We start from the raw sequence: 16,993 nt of genomic DNA, 5'->3' as shown, positions 1-16,993 counted from the left end.
GCTCTCTTGCGCTCTCTCTCTCTCTCCAAAGTAAATAAACATTTAAAAAAATGTTTAGGTGGGATAAAATTTGCCTCATTCTGTAAAACTGGATATTTTATCTCTATTTTTATTAAATAAATGCAGTTAAATTAGAACATAGGTAAGGCAGGTTTGCACACTATAAAATATTGTCAAAGGTTAGTTTACAAAATAATAATCTATATGCAAGTATTAATAATCTCAATAATACTATCTGACATTTATGGAGTGCTTACTATATATCAGGTACTCTTCTATGTGTCTAATATGTATTTATCTCTTAATAATCCCAGCAAACCTATGAGGGAGGTATTATTATTATTCCTATTTTACATATCAGATCAAATATTTAACTTCTTGATGAACCTATAAAAATACTTACTTGCATTTATTTAATACCTATGAAATATTTAAATAAGTGAGGCAGTTGCCTCACTCAAAAGCCATCAGTACAGGTGTTGGAGGCTATATTTAGTAAGGGTGGCAGGCAGGAATAATACAAACATATATTGATTGAATTTTCATTTTTTCAGTAGTTATTGTATCATACACACTTGATACATGTCATGATAAATCTCAGTTTGAATTTTGGGGAATATTACAAAGTAATGTGCATAGGCTTTTGGTTTCTCTGTTACATTTGAACCCAGATTCCACATTATTCCCTCTGAAGCCGAAAACTCAGGAACGTCAGCGTACTGTTCTATCAAATTCAGAAGTTTCATTTTGGCATTTATGTGTGGACTATCTTATGTACCTGAAGCATTGTAAAACACGACAACTTGTATCAGAAAATTTCAGCACTTTGGAATCCACAGTTCCATTAAATATTCAACAACTATATTTGTATAATGTAGGAATTATATGCCACAAATTGGTGTTTGAAAGAAGAAAAATCCCTGCCTTCACAGAGGTTACAGATCAAATGAACAAGCCAATAAAGTAATAATAAGGAAAGTCAGAGAGAACTCTAATATAAAACCAGGGGGACAGATATTCAGGTGGGGGCCTGAGGAGACAAAAACTGGAAGACAAAAATCCCCACCAGACCAGATTCTTTGTTGATCTCCACACTGCCTCACTTCTCAAATGATCCGCAGGCCAGTAGCTTCATTACCAATGGCTTGAGTAAGGAGCAGGAGCTCTGAAATATCACACCATGGCCACTAATGGAGGGGTGAGGGGGATCTCTGGTGAAGCAAATGGGGAAAAAGTTGGACAGAAAATTTCCTGCTGGAACGTGTTGGGAGAGTGTGTGGTGCTTCAGCCACAGGCTCCTGATGATGGAACTTTAGTTGCTGAACATGAAGATAATTTCAGCACCCTACAATTATGTGCCTAATTAAAATTAAGAAATTAGAACACAGTTAAAAGGAATAATATTTTGCTCACAGCTAATTTCATTAAAGTATTAATGAACAGGACTCTTTTTATGGCCAGAGGGCAACCACTTTCTACAGAGTACTTCCATGCTAGCTAATTTATTCATGCATGAAAAACAATCCAATGAGAAATGAGGGAGCTGAGAACTGCTGGTCCTAATTAAAATATTTAAAACACCATGTCTATTTTCTTCCATCTAGCCAAATACCTAAGCTTGAGCCAGCATGGTGCCAATTAACATGGAAAAAGCAAACACAAACACCCACGGTTTCTGATTAAAGTGCACATTATTGTACCATGCAATATATTGTTCGGCCCATATATGTAAATGTTTAATTAACCCATGTCTAAATCTCAGCAACATTCAAAAATCGATACTTTATTTCTAAACAAGTGGTAATCTGTGTGGGGAGACACTTACTCATGAATCACAGTATTTTATTCAAACCTAATTTGAAGCGGTCCTGTGCGACGCATGCTAAAGTGTTTCTTCAGGGAAAGAGCAGGGAGGAGATTCTTTGCATGGCAGACTTCTCCTCAGATGGCAGAAAGATTGTTAGTCGCCAAAGACTTGTGAAAGGAGCTAGGTTAGCCTCAGGTGATATGCAATTTTTCATTAATAATGCAGGGGGGAGTCTGGACCTAAACCCATTTGTCAGCCTGGACAGCAATGACAATAACAACACACACACATTCTCACACACACACACACACACACACACACACACACACACACAGACACACACACACACACCCTCTTCTCTTTGTTAACTAAAGACCTGTCTGTCAGAACAAATTCCAGAGACATCCCAGCCATGAAAGCGTGCTAAGAGAAATGTCTGAAACTCTGAGAAGGGGAAGATTTGAAAACCTCACAAATATTAAGGACTTTATCAGTATGTTAAAAACAATCATAAAAGGAGAATTAGCATTTTCATAGCTGCTCTGGTTTATAACCATATTCATTCCACTTTTCTCTGTTTTAACAATCCTGTGTTGCTGGAGGAGCAAGGCTGAGCACATGAAACCAAAGATGAGGGCAGTAAAGTGACTTGGGGAAGGTCATATGGAGCACATGCTGGAGCCAGAACTTAAACCCATGTCCTGCAACCCCCAAATCACTCTGCTCCATACCACATTGATCTTGAACAGTTATTAAGTTTCTGTTTACATGAGAGATATAATCTTAAGAAACTTAATTACTACCCAATCACCTATTAAAAATCATTTGTAGTTTGCTTTTCTTGGAAGAGACTGAGAGGGTGAGGATGTAGTAAACAACTTTCTCTCCTTCTACGGTTTCTCACCATGTTTCAACAACTAAAACCCAGAAATTTCAGGCTAAGATCTTAGAAGTAATTTTGTCCACAGGGTTTCAAACTGTTTATAGCAAATCTTTTTTTGCTAAAAAAAGTCTTTTTTTCCAAACATAACCCTTCTTGAAACACCAAAGTACTGCACAGGTAAAAGCAGAATCCTTTAACAAAGGAGTGGATCTAACCCCCCAAGATGGTAACTGAAGCACCATGCCAGAACGCGCCTTCTGAAAACCACTGTGCTCATCAAAACCTTCATTAAATAGCTGGGAGAACTGGGGTTCAGAGAGGTGAGGACACCAGGTAAATACTTAACACAATATAAAAGACCTGGAATATGCCTACAGTAATCTTGACTCTTTGCCCAGTGCTCTTTCTACTGTACCATGGTCCCAAATAGAATCAACGGACACTATAAAGCAGGTAAAGTTATAGCCAAATGGAGGAAGGAGTGTTCATGCACAATTACCAGCAATAATACAGGAATTTAGGGCCATGAAGTAGGTTCCTGGTGTACAAAGCAAGAGGTAAGATTAGAAGCAAGAGACTTAAGAGAGAAATTTATCTCTGACCCATGACTACAGGCTTTTCATTTTACTTCCATGGGCTCCAGATTCCTCATCTGAGAATGGGGTTAATATCACAGAGAATTGTTTTAAGAGCCAAATAAGAATCAACAAACATGCCATTACAAAAGTACTTTATCACATTACATTGCAATCGCTTCCTTGTCTATTTCTGCCACTAGACTCTGTGCTTATTCTAAGATAATTCCTATGTTTTACTACCTCTTTTCACTACCTATCCAGAAAAGGTGTTCAATTAGCACTGAACGATGTTGTTGAATTTATAACGATAGTAATAATGGCTAATGTATATTAGGTATTTACTATGTGTTAAGCATTGATACCAAGCACTTGATTATCAGTTATTTAATCCTCATAAAAATCCCGTAAGGCTGATATTATTACTGTCTTTAACACACACTGAAAACCTGAGACATAGAAAAGTGATTTCCTTGCCCAGGTTTCCATAAATAGTAAGTTACGGGGAAAAGATCCACATTGAGATGGTCAAACCAAACTCTCAATCACTACATTCTTCAAAAGCAGAAAAATGGCGTCACAAACTGAGAGTTGTTAGCTAGGGAATAAGACAAATGTCATAGGTAGAAAAGCATGGGGAACACACTATGCATGCACTGAAAAAGATGAAATCCAAATTCCAGGAAAAAGAAGAGTTTTGTTTTCAACGACTGCTCTAACAAGCAAAGGTTAGGGAAGATTAGAGGACATCACTAATATCTTAAGAATGATGTTATGGAGGCCAGGTTTCTTTTATGACCAAAAGAGAAAGACTCTCAAATATGCTATAGCCAAAAGAAAAGAATCAGAATGATAGGGCAGGAAGAAGTAAACCAAAGGACATGGTTCACAATGCACCAGGGATTATCCCTGCCATCAATAGCCTCACAGTTCTCATATATATTTACTTATTGTATTTACCACACATACATAAAATCCCATGGAAAACAGTAAAGCAGGTGTGTCTGGTCACAATGCAGACTGAAGAGAGTCAACAGAAGATGGCATTGATCCTCTATCTCATATTGAACCAATGAATCAGTGTTTTAAAATTGTAAACGGAACTGGCAAGGGTTTATAGAAACGCATTAGTGATATAGCCATAGTTGATCATGAAGGAAAGTTGTGCACACATGGGTAACATCCCAGATATTTTTAGGGATTTCTTTTTGGGCAACAGTGATTCATATTATGGTCAGAAACTAAAAATGGGCAGGTTAGACCATTGGTCTAATCCTGTGTAATAGTCTTTATGAGATCTTGGTATTTAATTGGTAATCAGCAACTACATTCATATATACAGTCTCTCTTTGAAGACAAAATGGGTTGCATGTTCCTGGGTTGCTAATTTGAAGGTGGCATTGACTGAGATACTTGGCGATTACAGTTTTCCAATTATTAAGACTTCAGGGAAAGAGCTAGTATCTCATGACTTTATCCCTTACAACTTACCTCCGTTCTACCAAATTTCTCAGTTGCTTAGAATCCAAATTTAATTAAATTCATTTTCTTATCATGTTTCCACATGTAAGTTAAAAATTCAAACACCTGGCATTTTCTCCCCCAAAAAAGCCAGTATTAGATAACTAGGTTTTTCAAAAGGTTTATTTGTTTGTTTTTAATTCTCTCTCCATAAGCAAGTTTGGTTTTTGAAATTTTCACTTTCAAGGAAAAAAAAAAAGGGCAACAAAGGAGATCTCCAAGATAGAGCTTGCATTTTTATGCATCTTTAGCCAGACAAACATTAGTCCTTCCCCAGAACTAGAGCAGCTATTCTGAAGAATGTAAATTTGCTGTTTTCTCAATATGCAGATAGGCTGTTGTCACAGATCCCCATAGTAATGAACAGCTTCTCAATATTTAATAAGCCTGGCATTCCTGTCCCCAGGCAGAGAGCACAGACGGTTGGTAGCCAGCTACTAACTGACCATTAAAATACAGAATCTCTCTTTAAAATGTGCTTCACAAATAGGTTATATCACCTGCAGTGGGCAGTGTGTGCCGTCCTCTGCCGGGAGGTGGCCTGTTCTCCCGCCTGAAGAGATCTGGCAGAAGCAAAAGTGAAGTGAGCCTGCTCAATATTCAAACAGGGGCTACAACACAATCCTGTTTTGTGACAGGGCTTTTAAAGGAAGAAGGAGGGGGGAGCCCATCAACAGCCTTTCTCCTTGCAGTGTTTTAGTACTAAGAGCCGCCAAGCAAGTGGAAATTAGGAAATTAGCCATGAGATTTTTTTTTTAATGTAAAAGAATGGAACTGTTCTGGAACTCTGCTTTTCGTTCTTTTCATGCTTGCTTGTACACAGGAGTGGTCTGTGCTGCCTCTGGTGTGCTGTGTGAGTATAAATATATTGCAACAATAATGTTCACTAATTAGACCAAGAAGCCATTAATTTAGAACAGTAATATTTGAACATTTTAGAAGTGGCTTTTTTTTAAATTCAAGGAGTAAAACTAACATTAATATGATTATAGGGAAATTAAGAAAATCATTAATACAATTAGATAATTTTCTGAATAACAGAAAAGCTAATATAATGAGTTCTCCTTGCTCTCTTATTGACCATTAAAAGAAGATGTTTGGCTGTAACTGTAATTCCAGGTTAACACAAATATTCCCACAATCACATTAAGCATATAGAGTTTTAAAATTCTGGAGCAGGCCTACCACCACACCTCTTCACCATCACTACATAAGACACAATTGAAATTTCTTCTCGATCAACAGCAATAGAAATTATTTTGTTTTTCAGGACCATTCTCCATGAGGAAATGAGAATTCTCATGAGAACTGTTGAATGCATAATAATGAGGGGAAATGATAAAGATGTGGATGATAAGATGTGGATGATCGGTGGCTTTCTAGCAGATGATTGGCTCTTATTGTCATCCTTCAATAGTGACCCTAATTCATGCCCCAGGAAAACTAAAAATGACAACTTTGTGGCCCGGTGGGCTACTTCTTGGGAGCATTAATTCTAAAAGTATTTATTGTCATGTGCTGCTGAACAGTCAAACGAGCAAACCTGTTCTATGTTTTGTCAGGAGACAAAACTAGGACCAGGGGTTAAATAATGCAATGAAGCAGATTCGGGGCCCTCATGAGAACTTCCCAGCAGACGTGTATGTAATGAAATGAACAGGGCAACTTAGAAGGTAGAGGTACTCAAATAGAGGCTAAAAGACTTTCTTGGATGCTATTAACAGAACTTTCAAGAGAAACAGTGTGTTTTTCTCCAAACCTCATGTGAAATCCCAAAATATAACACAAATGAAAACAGCACTGCTCTGGTTGAAGTAAAAAATGGAGAACCTAGAACTCCATTTACTCCCCTTGTTTTAACCCCCAACACTTCTCAGGCAATACCACAGGGCTCCAAGGAATGCAGTTTAAAAACTATAGCTGTAAAAATATTCTAAAACTATCATACTGACCCAGCAATTCTCAAGTTTTCTCTACTGGGAAACACAGGGCAAGTGATAATTAACATACAGATCTTGAACCCATACCTATATGCAGATTCAAATATCCCCCAAAATTTCATGGGGCAATAAAGCACCACAAAAATTCCCAAGCTCCACATGTACTAACGGTACCTACAGCTCTCAGGGAACTAGACATAACCCGGCCTGCCTCATTCACTCAGGACACGTTCCAGCATACAAGAGAGTTTGAAATATAGTATTATTACTGACATAGCCTTGGATCTAATTTGTAAAACTGATGATTTTTAAAAGATATTCACAACTTTAAGTATCATATCAATAATTATCAATTCTTTGGGTCCTACCTCACAACTGACCACAGCACATCAGGAGGTTGTAACCCAGGGCTTAAGAACCTGGGCGACTTGAAGCAGTAGCCCCACCCACACCGAAGCACCAGAGCTGATTGTACACATTAGATAACACGAAATAAAGTGAACATTTTATGAAATTACATAACTGTGTTGAAATACATAAAGGCTTAAGATTTTAGGTATAAAAGCCAACATCAGTCAATTTCTCTCTGTTCAGCCAGAGGTACAGGCATCATCAAAAAAGTAGCCTAGTGGTGCCTGGGTAGCTCAATCATTGAGCATCCAACTTCAGCTCAGGTCATGATCTCACAGTTGGTGAGTTCAAACCCCGCATCTGGCTCACTGCTGTCAGCACAGAGCCCACTTCAGATCCTCTCTCTCATTCGGTCTGTCCCTTCCCCCTCAAAAAAAAAAAAAAGAAAAAAAAAAAATTTAAAAATGTTTAACAACAAAAAAAGAAAAAGTACACCAATGAAATTTTACTGTCCCTGCTCCTTTGAAATTCTTTCAGAGTATCCAATACCATGATCAGCAGCTTAGATTTAGCTACGTGGTAGAATTTAAAACAATGAGGTATCTATTAAATAACTTTGAGTATTTATGATTCGCCAGGCATGGTTCTGAAAGTTTTACATGCATGAGCTCATTTAGGTTCTGTAAGAAACCCACAATATGGCTATGGTTGCTACCCCCTTTTCATAAATGTGGAAACTAAGGAGCTAGGTGGCTCATTGAGTTCTACACAATGGTGAAGCTGTAGAGCTGGGGTTTGAACCCAGGCAAATCTGACCCCAGAGCTCACAAGCTTAACCTTTACACTAGCCAAGAAGCCAGAAAAATCTTGCTGTCCAGAAGGAAATGGAAGCGGTAGTTTGCAAAAGAAATGATTCTCACATTGTTATATTGCTCTATGTTGTCTGTAAGCCACAAAAGAAAAGAAAAAGATATAAATAAAGAATGGATTTGAGGAATTGGAGGAAGAGGTATGGTTAAGCTACTTTTCTTGCAAAAGGCAAAAAAAAAGAAGAAAAAAAAAAAAGCCAAGAATTCTAATTACTTCACCTAAAGGTCAAAAGAGAATTTCTTTTTTCTATTGAGAAGATAAAGATGAAATGTGTTGGCTCACCCTGGGGCTAAAGAATAATTAGAAACACTCCCTCCACAGCTAATTGATGGGTCCAAGGGGGCACTGGCTCCTTGCTGGACTCAATGCAGTGCTGGGGAGACTTCTGGAGGGCCAACCGTAAGCAAGACACACAGGAGACCTGTGGCTCACCAACAGGGACTGTTGTCAGCCTCGTGACAACCAGAGCAATAAAATCACCAACAAAATATCTAGAGAGATATTTAGAATTATAAAACGTCCTAGCCATCACAGGGTTTGATCCTCACAACTAATCTGTGAAGCATACATTATCACCTGATTTACAGGAAGAAATTGAGACACATAAAAGTTAGTAAGTGCCTTATTCGAAGCTTCTCAGCTGGTTAAGGGCAGAGCTGGGACTCAGATATGATGTCAAAGCACCTCCCTTTCATCACAACCCTTGTTGTGTAGGTTACTCATTCACTACATGGGGCAGTAGAGCCTTGGGTTAAATATGCAGGATATGCCCTGGGCTCATATCTTGACTCTACCACTTACTAGTTGCTGGACAACCATTAGCAACTTACTTAACCTCTATCCAACTCTGTTTACGAAGCTGTAAAATGGGAATCATAATAGTACAGGCCCAATAGGGATTTTGTGGTAATTAACTTAAATTTAAGGAGTTAATGTATAGAAAGAGAAAGCAAACTGACTAGTAATACTAAGCATTCAACAAAACTTAGTCTTTATTGGGGTGCCTGGGTGGCTTAGTCGGTTAAGCGTCCGACTTTGGCTCAGGTCATGATCTTGTGGTTCGTGGGTTCGAGCCCCACGTCAGGCTCTGTGCTGACTGCCAGCTCAGAGTCTGGAGCCTGTTTCAGAGTCTGTGACTCCCTCTCTCTCTGACCCTCCCCTACTCACGCTGTCTCTCTCTCTCTCTCCTAGAAATAAATAAAACATTTAAAAAAATTTTTGAAGTTAGTCTTTATCATTAATCATTACTCACTTAACAAACTTTGATCACATGGTTATTCTGCACCCGGCCTGTGTGCTTGGCCCTAAAGATATGTGATAAACCAGGCATGCTATATAATAAACTCTGCCCCATGGTTGTTCACAGGCCTTGGGAGACCAACACAAAGAGAGACTTATAATACACGGAAGAAGTTCAATGGTACTGGCAAGTTACGATATAGGATATCATGAAGGCACCCAAAATGACTTTTTATCTAGAGAAATCAAAGAAAGATGCTTGAAAAGAGTTTGTAAAACAGCATCTTTTAATACCAAGAAAGATGCTACAAACTGAAACATAGTTCGAAACTAAATATCAATGTCACAATACTTTATAAAAACAAACAACACACTCCGAAATTTAGAGTTGAAGACCTAGTTGAAATCCCAATTCTATAACCTACCACTATATTGACTTTAAACAAATAATTGAAATTTTCTGTACTTCCATTTACTCATCTCTAAAACTGACATAATAGCAATGCACCTCACAAGGTTGTTACACAGATGAAATGATGTATCTGAAAGTGTTTTGTAAATTTAAAAATGTTATTCTAAGTATTACTGATTACAGTATTACTGGTGAGGCAGATACAGAAGTGGAGGAAAGAGAAGAGAGAAGGGGAGGGAGTAATGCTCTAAGCACCTGCTGAGGGGTGTGGGCAAATAGAGAGAGCAGAAGTCCTATCATGCTCCCAAAGTCTGAGGCATACACAAGGGATGACGTTTCTAGTTGAAAAGGGCAGGCAAGGGTTTAGCCAAAATTTTAAATCTACACACTAGTTCTCTCCCTTCCTTCTTTCAGGTCTTTCTGAGATTTGAGCATCTTTACCTGGGGAAACCACACTATTGGCTTGTGAGTAGTTGTAACTAGAGGCTGCCCCCTGCCTCCATCTTCAGAGCCCTTTTGTCCCCTGTGGCTCACTCCCTAGTTGCAGAGAGTGCCACGACCAGACCTGGAGACACACATCCCATCCCCAGCCATCTACAGAAGAGTTTCTTTGCCACAACGCCTCGAAAGGCCCAGCCAAGTGACACTGAATTGAGCAACAAGAGGTGCAGTCTGAGTTTGCCAAGGGAACAAGGACAGTGAATGGCACAACCTAGGGAAAGACACCGTGTCATAAAAGGGTCTGGGGATTGAGAGAATGATGAACAGAGGAAGTTGCACAGAGGACATGGAAGGAATAGGAAAGTGAAGGGCCACATGTGCCAGATTAGAGAGTGTAGGCTTTGTTATGGTGGGTGTTGAAGACCCATGGGGAGTGTAAAGAGAGAAACATGACTTGTCTGAAGAGGTCTCTCTGGCCACAGAGAAGCAGAGAATAGACTATGAGCTGATGGGACTAACGACAGAAAGACCAGTTACCTAAAAGGCCCATCCTGAGGGCATAGACTCCATTTTAATGTGCCTGGGAAGAGAGGGGGAGGACTCAAGAGCTCTATAAAAAGCAACATCAACAGAATTTAGAGACTGGTTGGATGTAGGAGAGTGAATTAAAGAGAGAAATCAACATGAATACTACTTTGAGTAACTGGACTAATAGACTGTGGTTTTGTCAAAACAGTCAGTTTTAGTAAAAATAGTATCTCCTTACATTGAAAATGAGACTTATTTACTATAAATCCCATTTGATACTCCTGTGAATTTGGAATTCATGGGTTAGGTAATACCTCTTCTTCATGGATGGTAGTTGAGGCTCAGAGAGATGAATGCTTGCCTCAGTTCCTGCAAACAGCTAGAAGAGAGAAGAGTTAGAATCAGCCCATTAACCCAGAGTTGACAAGTAAGTCTCAAGTTGTGTTCCAACTGGTAATAACTGCCTGAAGCACTATGTTGAGATTCTGGTATTGAGTCTGGCCTTAGAAATCTAGGTGCCATAACAAATTGGCCATGTCTGTCAGGACACCAGGAAAGGAGAGTGGCAGTCTGTTAAGATGTTGGCCAGCCCTGCATCAGACTATCGTGTCTCATTAGAATTGGAGAGGGGCACCTGGATGGCTCAGCTGGTTAAGTGTATCACTTTGGCTCAGGTCATGATCTCACACTCTGTGAGTTCAGGTCTTACGTTGGGCTCTGTGCTGATAGCTCAGAGCCTGGAGCCTCCTTCAGATTCTGTGTCTCCCTCGCTCTCTGCCCCTCCCCCACTCACACCCTATCTCTCTTTCTCTCAAAAATAAAAATAAAACATTAAAAAAATAGAATTGGAGAGAACAAGAAGACAAATTTGCTTGGATCTAGCAAACAACTCCTAAACAATTACCTCCCTGGATATGGATCATACATTGTACTAATGGACAAAAACTGACAGTAGCAAGATGCCCAAGTCCTTCCATTCTTGCCCCATTTTATCACTCTGAGATGGGAGGTTCCCTTTTTCCAGACAATCACAGTCCTGTTAAAACATTTCAAGTGACAAAAGTGTACCCCTGCTGCCATGCCTCCCCTGAAGGTGATGCAACATTTTCTTTTTGCCCATCAGAAGTCCTTTTCCTAGAGAGCAACAAAAAAGACATCTTCTCTTTATCTGTTAAAAAAAGATAGCACAAATACTCCAATCTCAGAATTGCTGAAAGGTTAAATAATACATGAACCTGCATGGCATATAGCAATCATTCTATAAATGCTTTAAAATTCTTATTTATCCAATAAACTGATGGGATTAAGAGAGGCAATACTTTGGTCAAACAGGCTTTTGGTGCCCTTAAATTCATATCTCTGCTCAGGGATAGTCTTTCAACCTCAAGTGACAACTGATTCTACTACCGTTTATTTCAGACAAAATGCATCCAAATTATTTACAAGTGGTGTTTAACATTCAAAGTCAAAGATCACAATATAAATTGTTCCTAAATCCAACTGTCATACTAAGGCAATTCAATCAACTCAACAAAATCAGTGATAAAAGTTCCTTCTAACCTAAAATTCCAGGAGTCCATGAGTTGGTAATTTTTTTTCTCAAAAAAGTAAAACATTCTCATGAGCAACATGCAGAAGTAGGAGACTGAGCCTAATTCTAGCTCTTCTACTTACTCACTGTGTGGACTTGGGAAAGTTACTCGATTGCTCACAGCGTCAGTTTTCTAATCTGTAAACCCATTAGAGGGTTTGATCAAACTAAAATGAAGTAATGTAGGTAAAGCACTTAGTAAAGTGCCTGATACGTATTAGGTGCTACAAAATGCAGTTATTTTATGTAGATGGATTAAAGTGATATAAAAAAAATCATGAAGCCTACCAATCCACTGACTGACATCAGTTGATATGACCTTGCCTTTCCAGTGCAGCTTCTCAATTATAATACTTTCTGTCATCCCAGAACAGAAAGTGTAAAGTCAGACTTCTGAAAATAAAATTTCACCCACTCAATCTATTTTTTGATTATGGGTATAATAAACATCACAGTGATGAACAAAAATTCTGACTGAGGACCCAAACATCTTGGCATTGTGTGAGTACCAGTGAGAGGTACTTCATAATTATCCTTTAAATTATTTTATGAGGACCATTATTTTCCAAATACAGTAACAAATTAAAGTTCTCACTTGACACTGAAAAGCACACTCACTCACAGGAATTAAGAGACCAATGAAAACAATGATTTTTCAAGCTCTTAGTACATACTTTGTACAGTTCTAGGCACAGCATGGATAGAAGAAAAGCATAAAATATGACCTCTATGCATAATTTATCACCTCACTAAAGAGATATGATTGGACAAAGGGATTCCATTCAGAGCCAGAATCACTGTAATCAAGAGCCAGCAACCTGAGCTCACCCCACAACCAGACGAGTGAGAGATCATAGAGCTAATACTTGGAAAACGGTGGGTTTTCCAATCCATATCAGAAATGCCTACTTAGGTAGAAAGAAGAAAAGAAGCTACTTTCTGAAGGCCTCAGGCAGTTGACCATAGCTGAAGAGAACATTACCAATGTCCTCTGGGCTATTTATCTTTATTGGCACTATTTTTGCAGGCAAATGAGAGGAACTGCTTGTTCCCAATTAGAACCTAGTTACTACAACTTTCAGAAACCCCCTCCTTGCCACGATTACAATTACCACACATACACACATGCGTGTGTGCACGCACATGCGTGCACAAAAATCACGGCTCTGGGATTCTTAACTGTGACTCTACTGCACAGCAATACTGTATATGGAATACTTGTTACAATCAACTTTTCCTTGAGAACCCAATGCTAGACTCCCAAGTAGGAAGCATTTTCCCCTACCCCACTCCATTCAGCTATCAAAAAATCCATTAGACAACCTTCTCCCTCAGAACAAAAGGGCTTCCAGGATGTTTCACAAGCTCTTCTCTGTGGGTTTGAAATTATACACAGCAGTGCCAAAGGTAAGGCATTTCTAGAGGTTTTTTTTCTTTTCTTTTTTTTTTTTTTTATCACAGTTCTGGGTGTTATTTTTTTTTTCTGCTCCCTCTCCCTCTTGTGGTATATATTTGTGGCCTACAGCAATCACTTTAGACTTTTTAGACACGTCCGGATAGAGATAGATGACACAAGTGATCTACTTATCTTCCTTTCCCATCACCAATAAAAGTGACAGCCCGCCTAATTAGGCCTAATAAAGCAGCCGCAGAAAGAGTGGCACAGCAGCGATCTAAAGAGAGATGGCGCTGACCCGGAGATACAGGTGCTGCCTTAAGGCATTGCTGCTATTACTTTATCTCCAATACATTACAGTTCTGCTCATGCCATATTCAAATGCAAGTAGCATGTTTTTCTCCTCAATTCTTAGATCAAGAACAAAAAAAAATCCCATCTAATCAAAAAAGGCACTGACAATTTTTCAGCCCCACATTAAAAGCAAAGAGTCATTCAGAACAGTGCACTCCATATTCTATTTTATAATATCACTTTAAGCTATTGCTTTGAATCTCAGACATTTCTTTGTTAAGAAGGAAAATCAAAAATTCATCAGAAGAAGTTCTTTCTTCCCTACTCTCTTTTTTTTTTTCTTCCAGGGCTAGCATGGGGTTTGGAGCTGGAACCAACATTTGTAGAAGTTAGGGGTCCTTAAGCAATTATTGGCGATGACAGTTTGACACGCTTGAGAGTTGTCAACAACCGACTTTAAACAAAGTGGGAGGAAAGAGAAATAAACGGTGCTCTCAGCAAAATTAATATACAGGCCTGCAAATTAATGATGTCGTGTATTTTTTAAACAAGGGGAAAATATCTGAACTTTGCATGAAACAGCATTTTAAGTACATCTTTGCAAAAATTATCAGATTGTCAAAGGGCATCAAAGTGAATTGAGTCTGCAACTATTCATAATATTTCCACATATGCTAAATGCAAAATTTATCTTACTTTGTTCGCCTGTTCTGTAGCAATTATTTAAAGCTATTAGTAAAGGAGAAACGTCCTTGATCTGACGTGCCAGTTCTTGTTCCACAGCATTTATTATAAGAAACGTAACCCCCTACTTTGCCCTCAAGTGCGTGGCCATGTGTGCACGTGTACACACACACTCACACACTCACACACACACACACACACACCATGCAATCCACTACTTACTAATGACCACATGCTACTCACTGCTACGCATTCTATCTCACTTTCTTCAACTTATTCCTGCAAATAACCCATCCATTCACACTGATTTGCTTGCTACATGTATGAAAGTAAGTTTCTCCAATCTCTACTTTCAACTATTAGTTGTAACAGCCCTGTATCCAAAATGAAATCTATGGTCTTCTTCCTACCCTTGCCCAATACGAACCTTCTTAAAACCTTCCTCCTCACCAGCATTCCCTCATTACCAACGGTAGGTATAGCTCCCTGTTGCTGAGCTGTAATCCATCCCAACTTACCTTTCTCCTCTGTGCTTTCCAAGGTGAGGTGATATAACAGTCAGAACCATCAACCATTCATAACACCTGCCAAGTGTTCTGCAAGATGACATAGATGTTGTATTTAGTGGTGAATTTAATACCTAACAATTCTGTAGAATAGGCATATTTTGTCCACATGTTTTATTTAACCATTAAAGGAACTCTGAGAAGTAATGTAATTTCTACAAGGCTATCTAGCCAGTAAGTGGGAGAACTGAAATTCATGCCCACTGATTATCACAGCAAGCCTGTTACAAAAGAAAAAAGGAGGGGGGAGGATCTCTGGAATTAGTGGCCAGTTGTCTCATTGCATTGTGTCCATCCTGACAATTATTTGTCCCAATCACTTCACTGAACACTGGAATGGGTCTTTAGCCAAGTTTTTCATCTCTAGTATCCATCCAGATATATATCATAAGAGCAATCCCCATTTCCTCACATACAAAAACCCTGGATCTGCCCCCCATCAGCTGGGTAACACTGGGACCCTCACTTACCCAACCCGAGTCCCAGTTTCTTATTTCACAAAAGGGGATTTATGATATGCTCCACCTGGAAGATTTGTCAGGATCAGTGAGGATGCATGGGAAGGGACTGGCACAATACCTGCCAGTCAACAAGCCCAATTACCAGCAATTTCTATTGTTATTATTCCTTTCTGTAATATCATTCCCTCCAACTCCATGGAAGCACAGCTTAAGGGGCCTCATGGGAGGTCAAGTGTCAAAGGAGAGAAAGACTGGGCTTAGAATTTCACAGCTCTCACCCGGATTCTGGAGGTTGCTATTTATTACCTTGTGACACTGGACAAATCACTCACCTCTCTAGCCCACGGTTGTATCAACAGTCAAATAGGTATGACAGTGCAGATCGCTAGCATTGGTCAAAGTTCTAAATGTGGTAACAGTGAGATCCTGGTAACGTACCTGACATACACACCACCTGATTTAACCAAGAGAAGCTGTTGTAACATTTACTGTATTGCATGCCAGGCATGAGCTAAGTACTTTACATACATTCTCTGGTCTAACCCTTATAACAACCGTATGAGGTCACTCCCCATATCTCTATTTTTTAGATGAGAAAATTGAAGCTTAGAAAGATCATGTAACTTCCCCAAATTACAAACCTAACCAGTGGCTGGGCTGAGATTGTAACCTAAGCTACCTATCTCCAGAAAATGCACTCCAAATCTTCTTAGATAACTGTAGTTCCTGTTTCCTCCCTCCATGAAGACTTCATTGACTAACAGTCACACTCCATCTCCCGTCGACCAGGAACACACACACATGCAGTCACATGTGAAGTTAAATAATAGGAAAAACCAAACTACACCTAAAGATATGAGAACTGTGGCTGCTTTTGGGAAGAGTTCAGGGACTGATTAAGAAGGACACAAGAGAACTTCTTGGGGTACTAGAAATTCTCTATATATCTTAGAGTACTGGTTACATTGGTATCAAAATTCATCAAATTGTACACTTCAGATTTGGGTATTTTAATGGATATAAACTACACTTTCATTTGAAAAGATAAAATGAGATAAATTATATAAAATTACCAAGTGTCAGGCAAACAATTCATGGCACTACATATTTCAGATGTTCAGTAACTATTTAATAATAAGGCCCAACAAATTCCAAATACTGTGGTTGGGGATGGAAATAGCATGGTGGTCAATCATTCCTATCATTTATGTGATATTCACAACTCTCACTGTTTAATAGTGTGGATGGGCACAGAATGGTAACTCATTGAAAGAAAGCAGAAACTAATGGAGCTGAGGCTGAAAGCTGGCTGTGCCCATGGGCAGGTACTAGAAAGTAAAAGACACACCAAGGGAATGGTGCCATCAGAAAGGCAGAAATCAGAATGAAAGGATTTCATTTCACAGGAAACAGAGGGGAGTCCAGGTAAGCCTT

General features: G+C 39.1%; 1 protein-coding gene across 3 annotated transcripts in view; it reads right to left on the bottom strand.

The window, feature by feature from the left end:
- The window catches only part of LOC144218827 (uncharacterized), a 410,681-nt gene that overhangs the window by 369,780 nt on the left and 23,908 nt on the right, over window positions 1-16,993 (bottom strand). For 2 of the 3 annotated variants that reach the window (XR_013331273.1, XR_013331274.1), the window contains exons 2-3: window positions 15,051-15,128; window positions 10,882-10,946 (exon numbers count right to left, since the gene is read on the bottom strand). The exons of the other annotated variant lie outside the window; for it this stretch is intronic. The gene's annotated coding sequence lies outside the window, so the exon portion shown is untranslated. The remainder of the gene's footprint in view (window positions 1-10,881; window positions 10,947-15,050; window positions 15,129-16,993) is intronic. 3 annotated transcript variants of the gene reach the window in all.

This window comes from Crocuta crocuta, unplaced genomic scaffold, assembly GCF_008692635.1.
Source record: "Crocuta crocuta isolate KB4526 unplaced genomic scaffold, BGI_CrCroc_1.0 scaffold130, whole genome shotgun sequence".
Classification (NCBI taxonomy): domain Eukaryota; kingdom Metazoa; phylum Chordata; class Mammalia; order Carnivora; family Hyaenidae; genus Crocuta; species Crocuta crocuta.
Note: the sequence above shows the minus strand (reverse complement) of the source record. Positions and strands in the feature narration are given on the sequence as shown.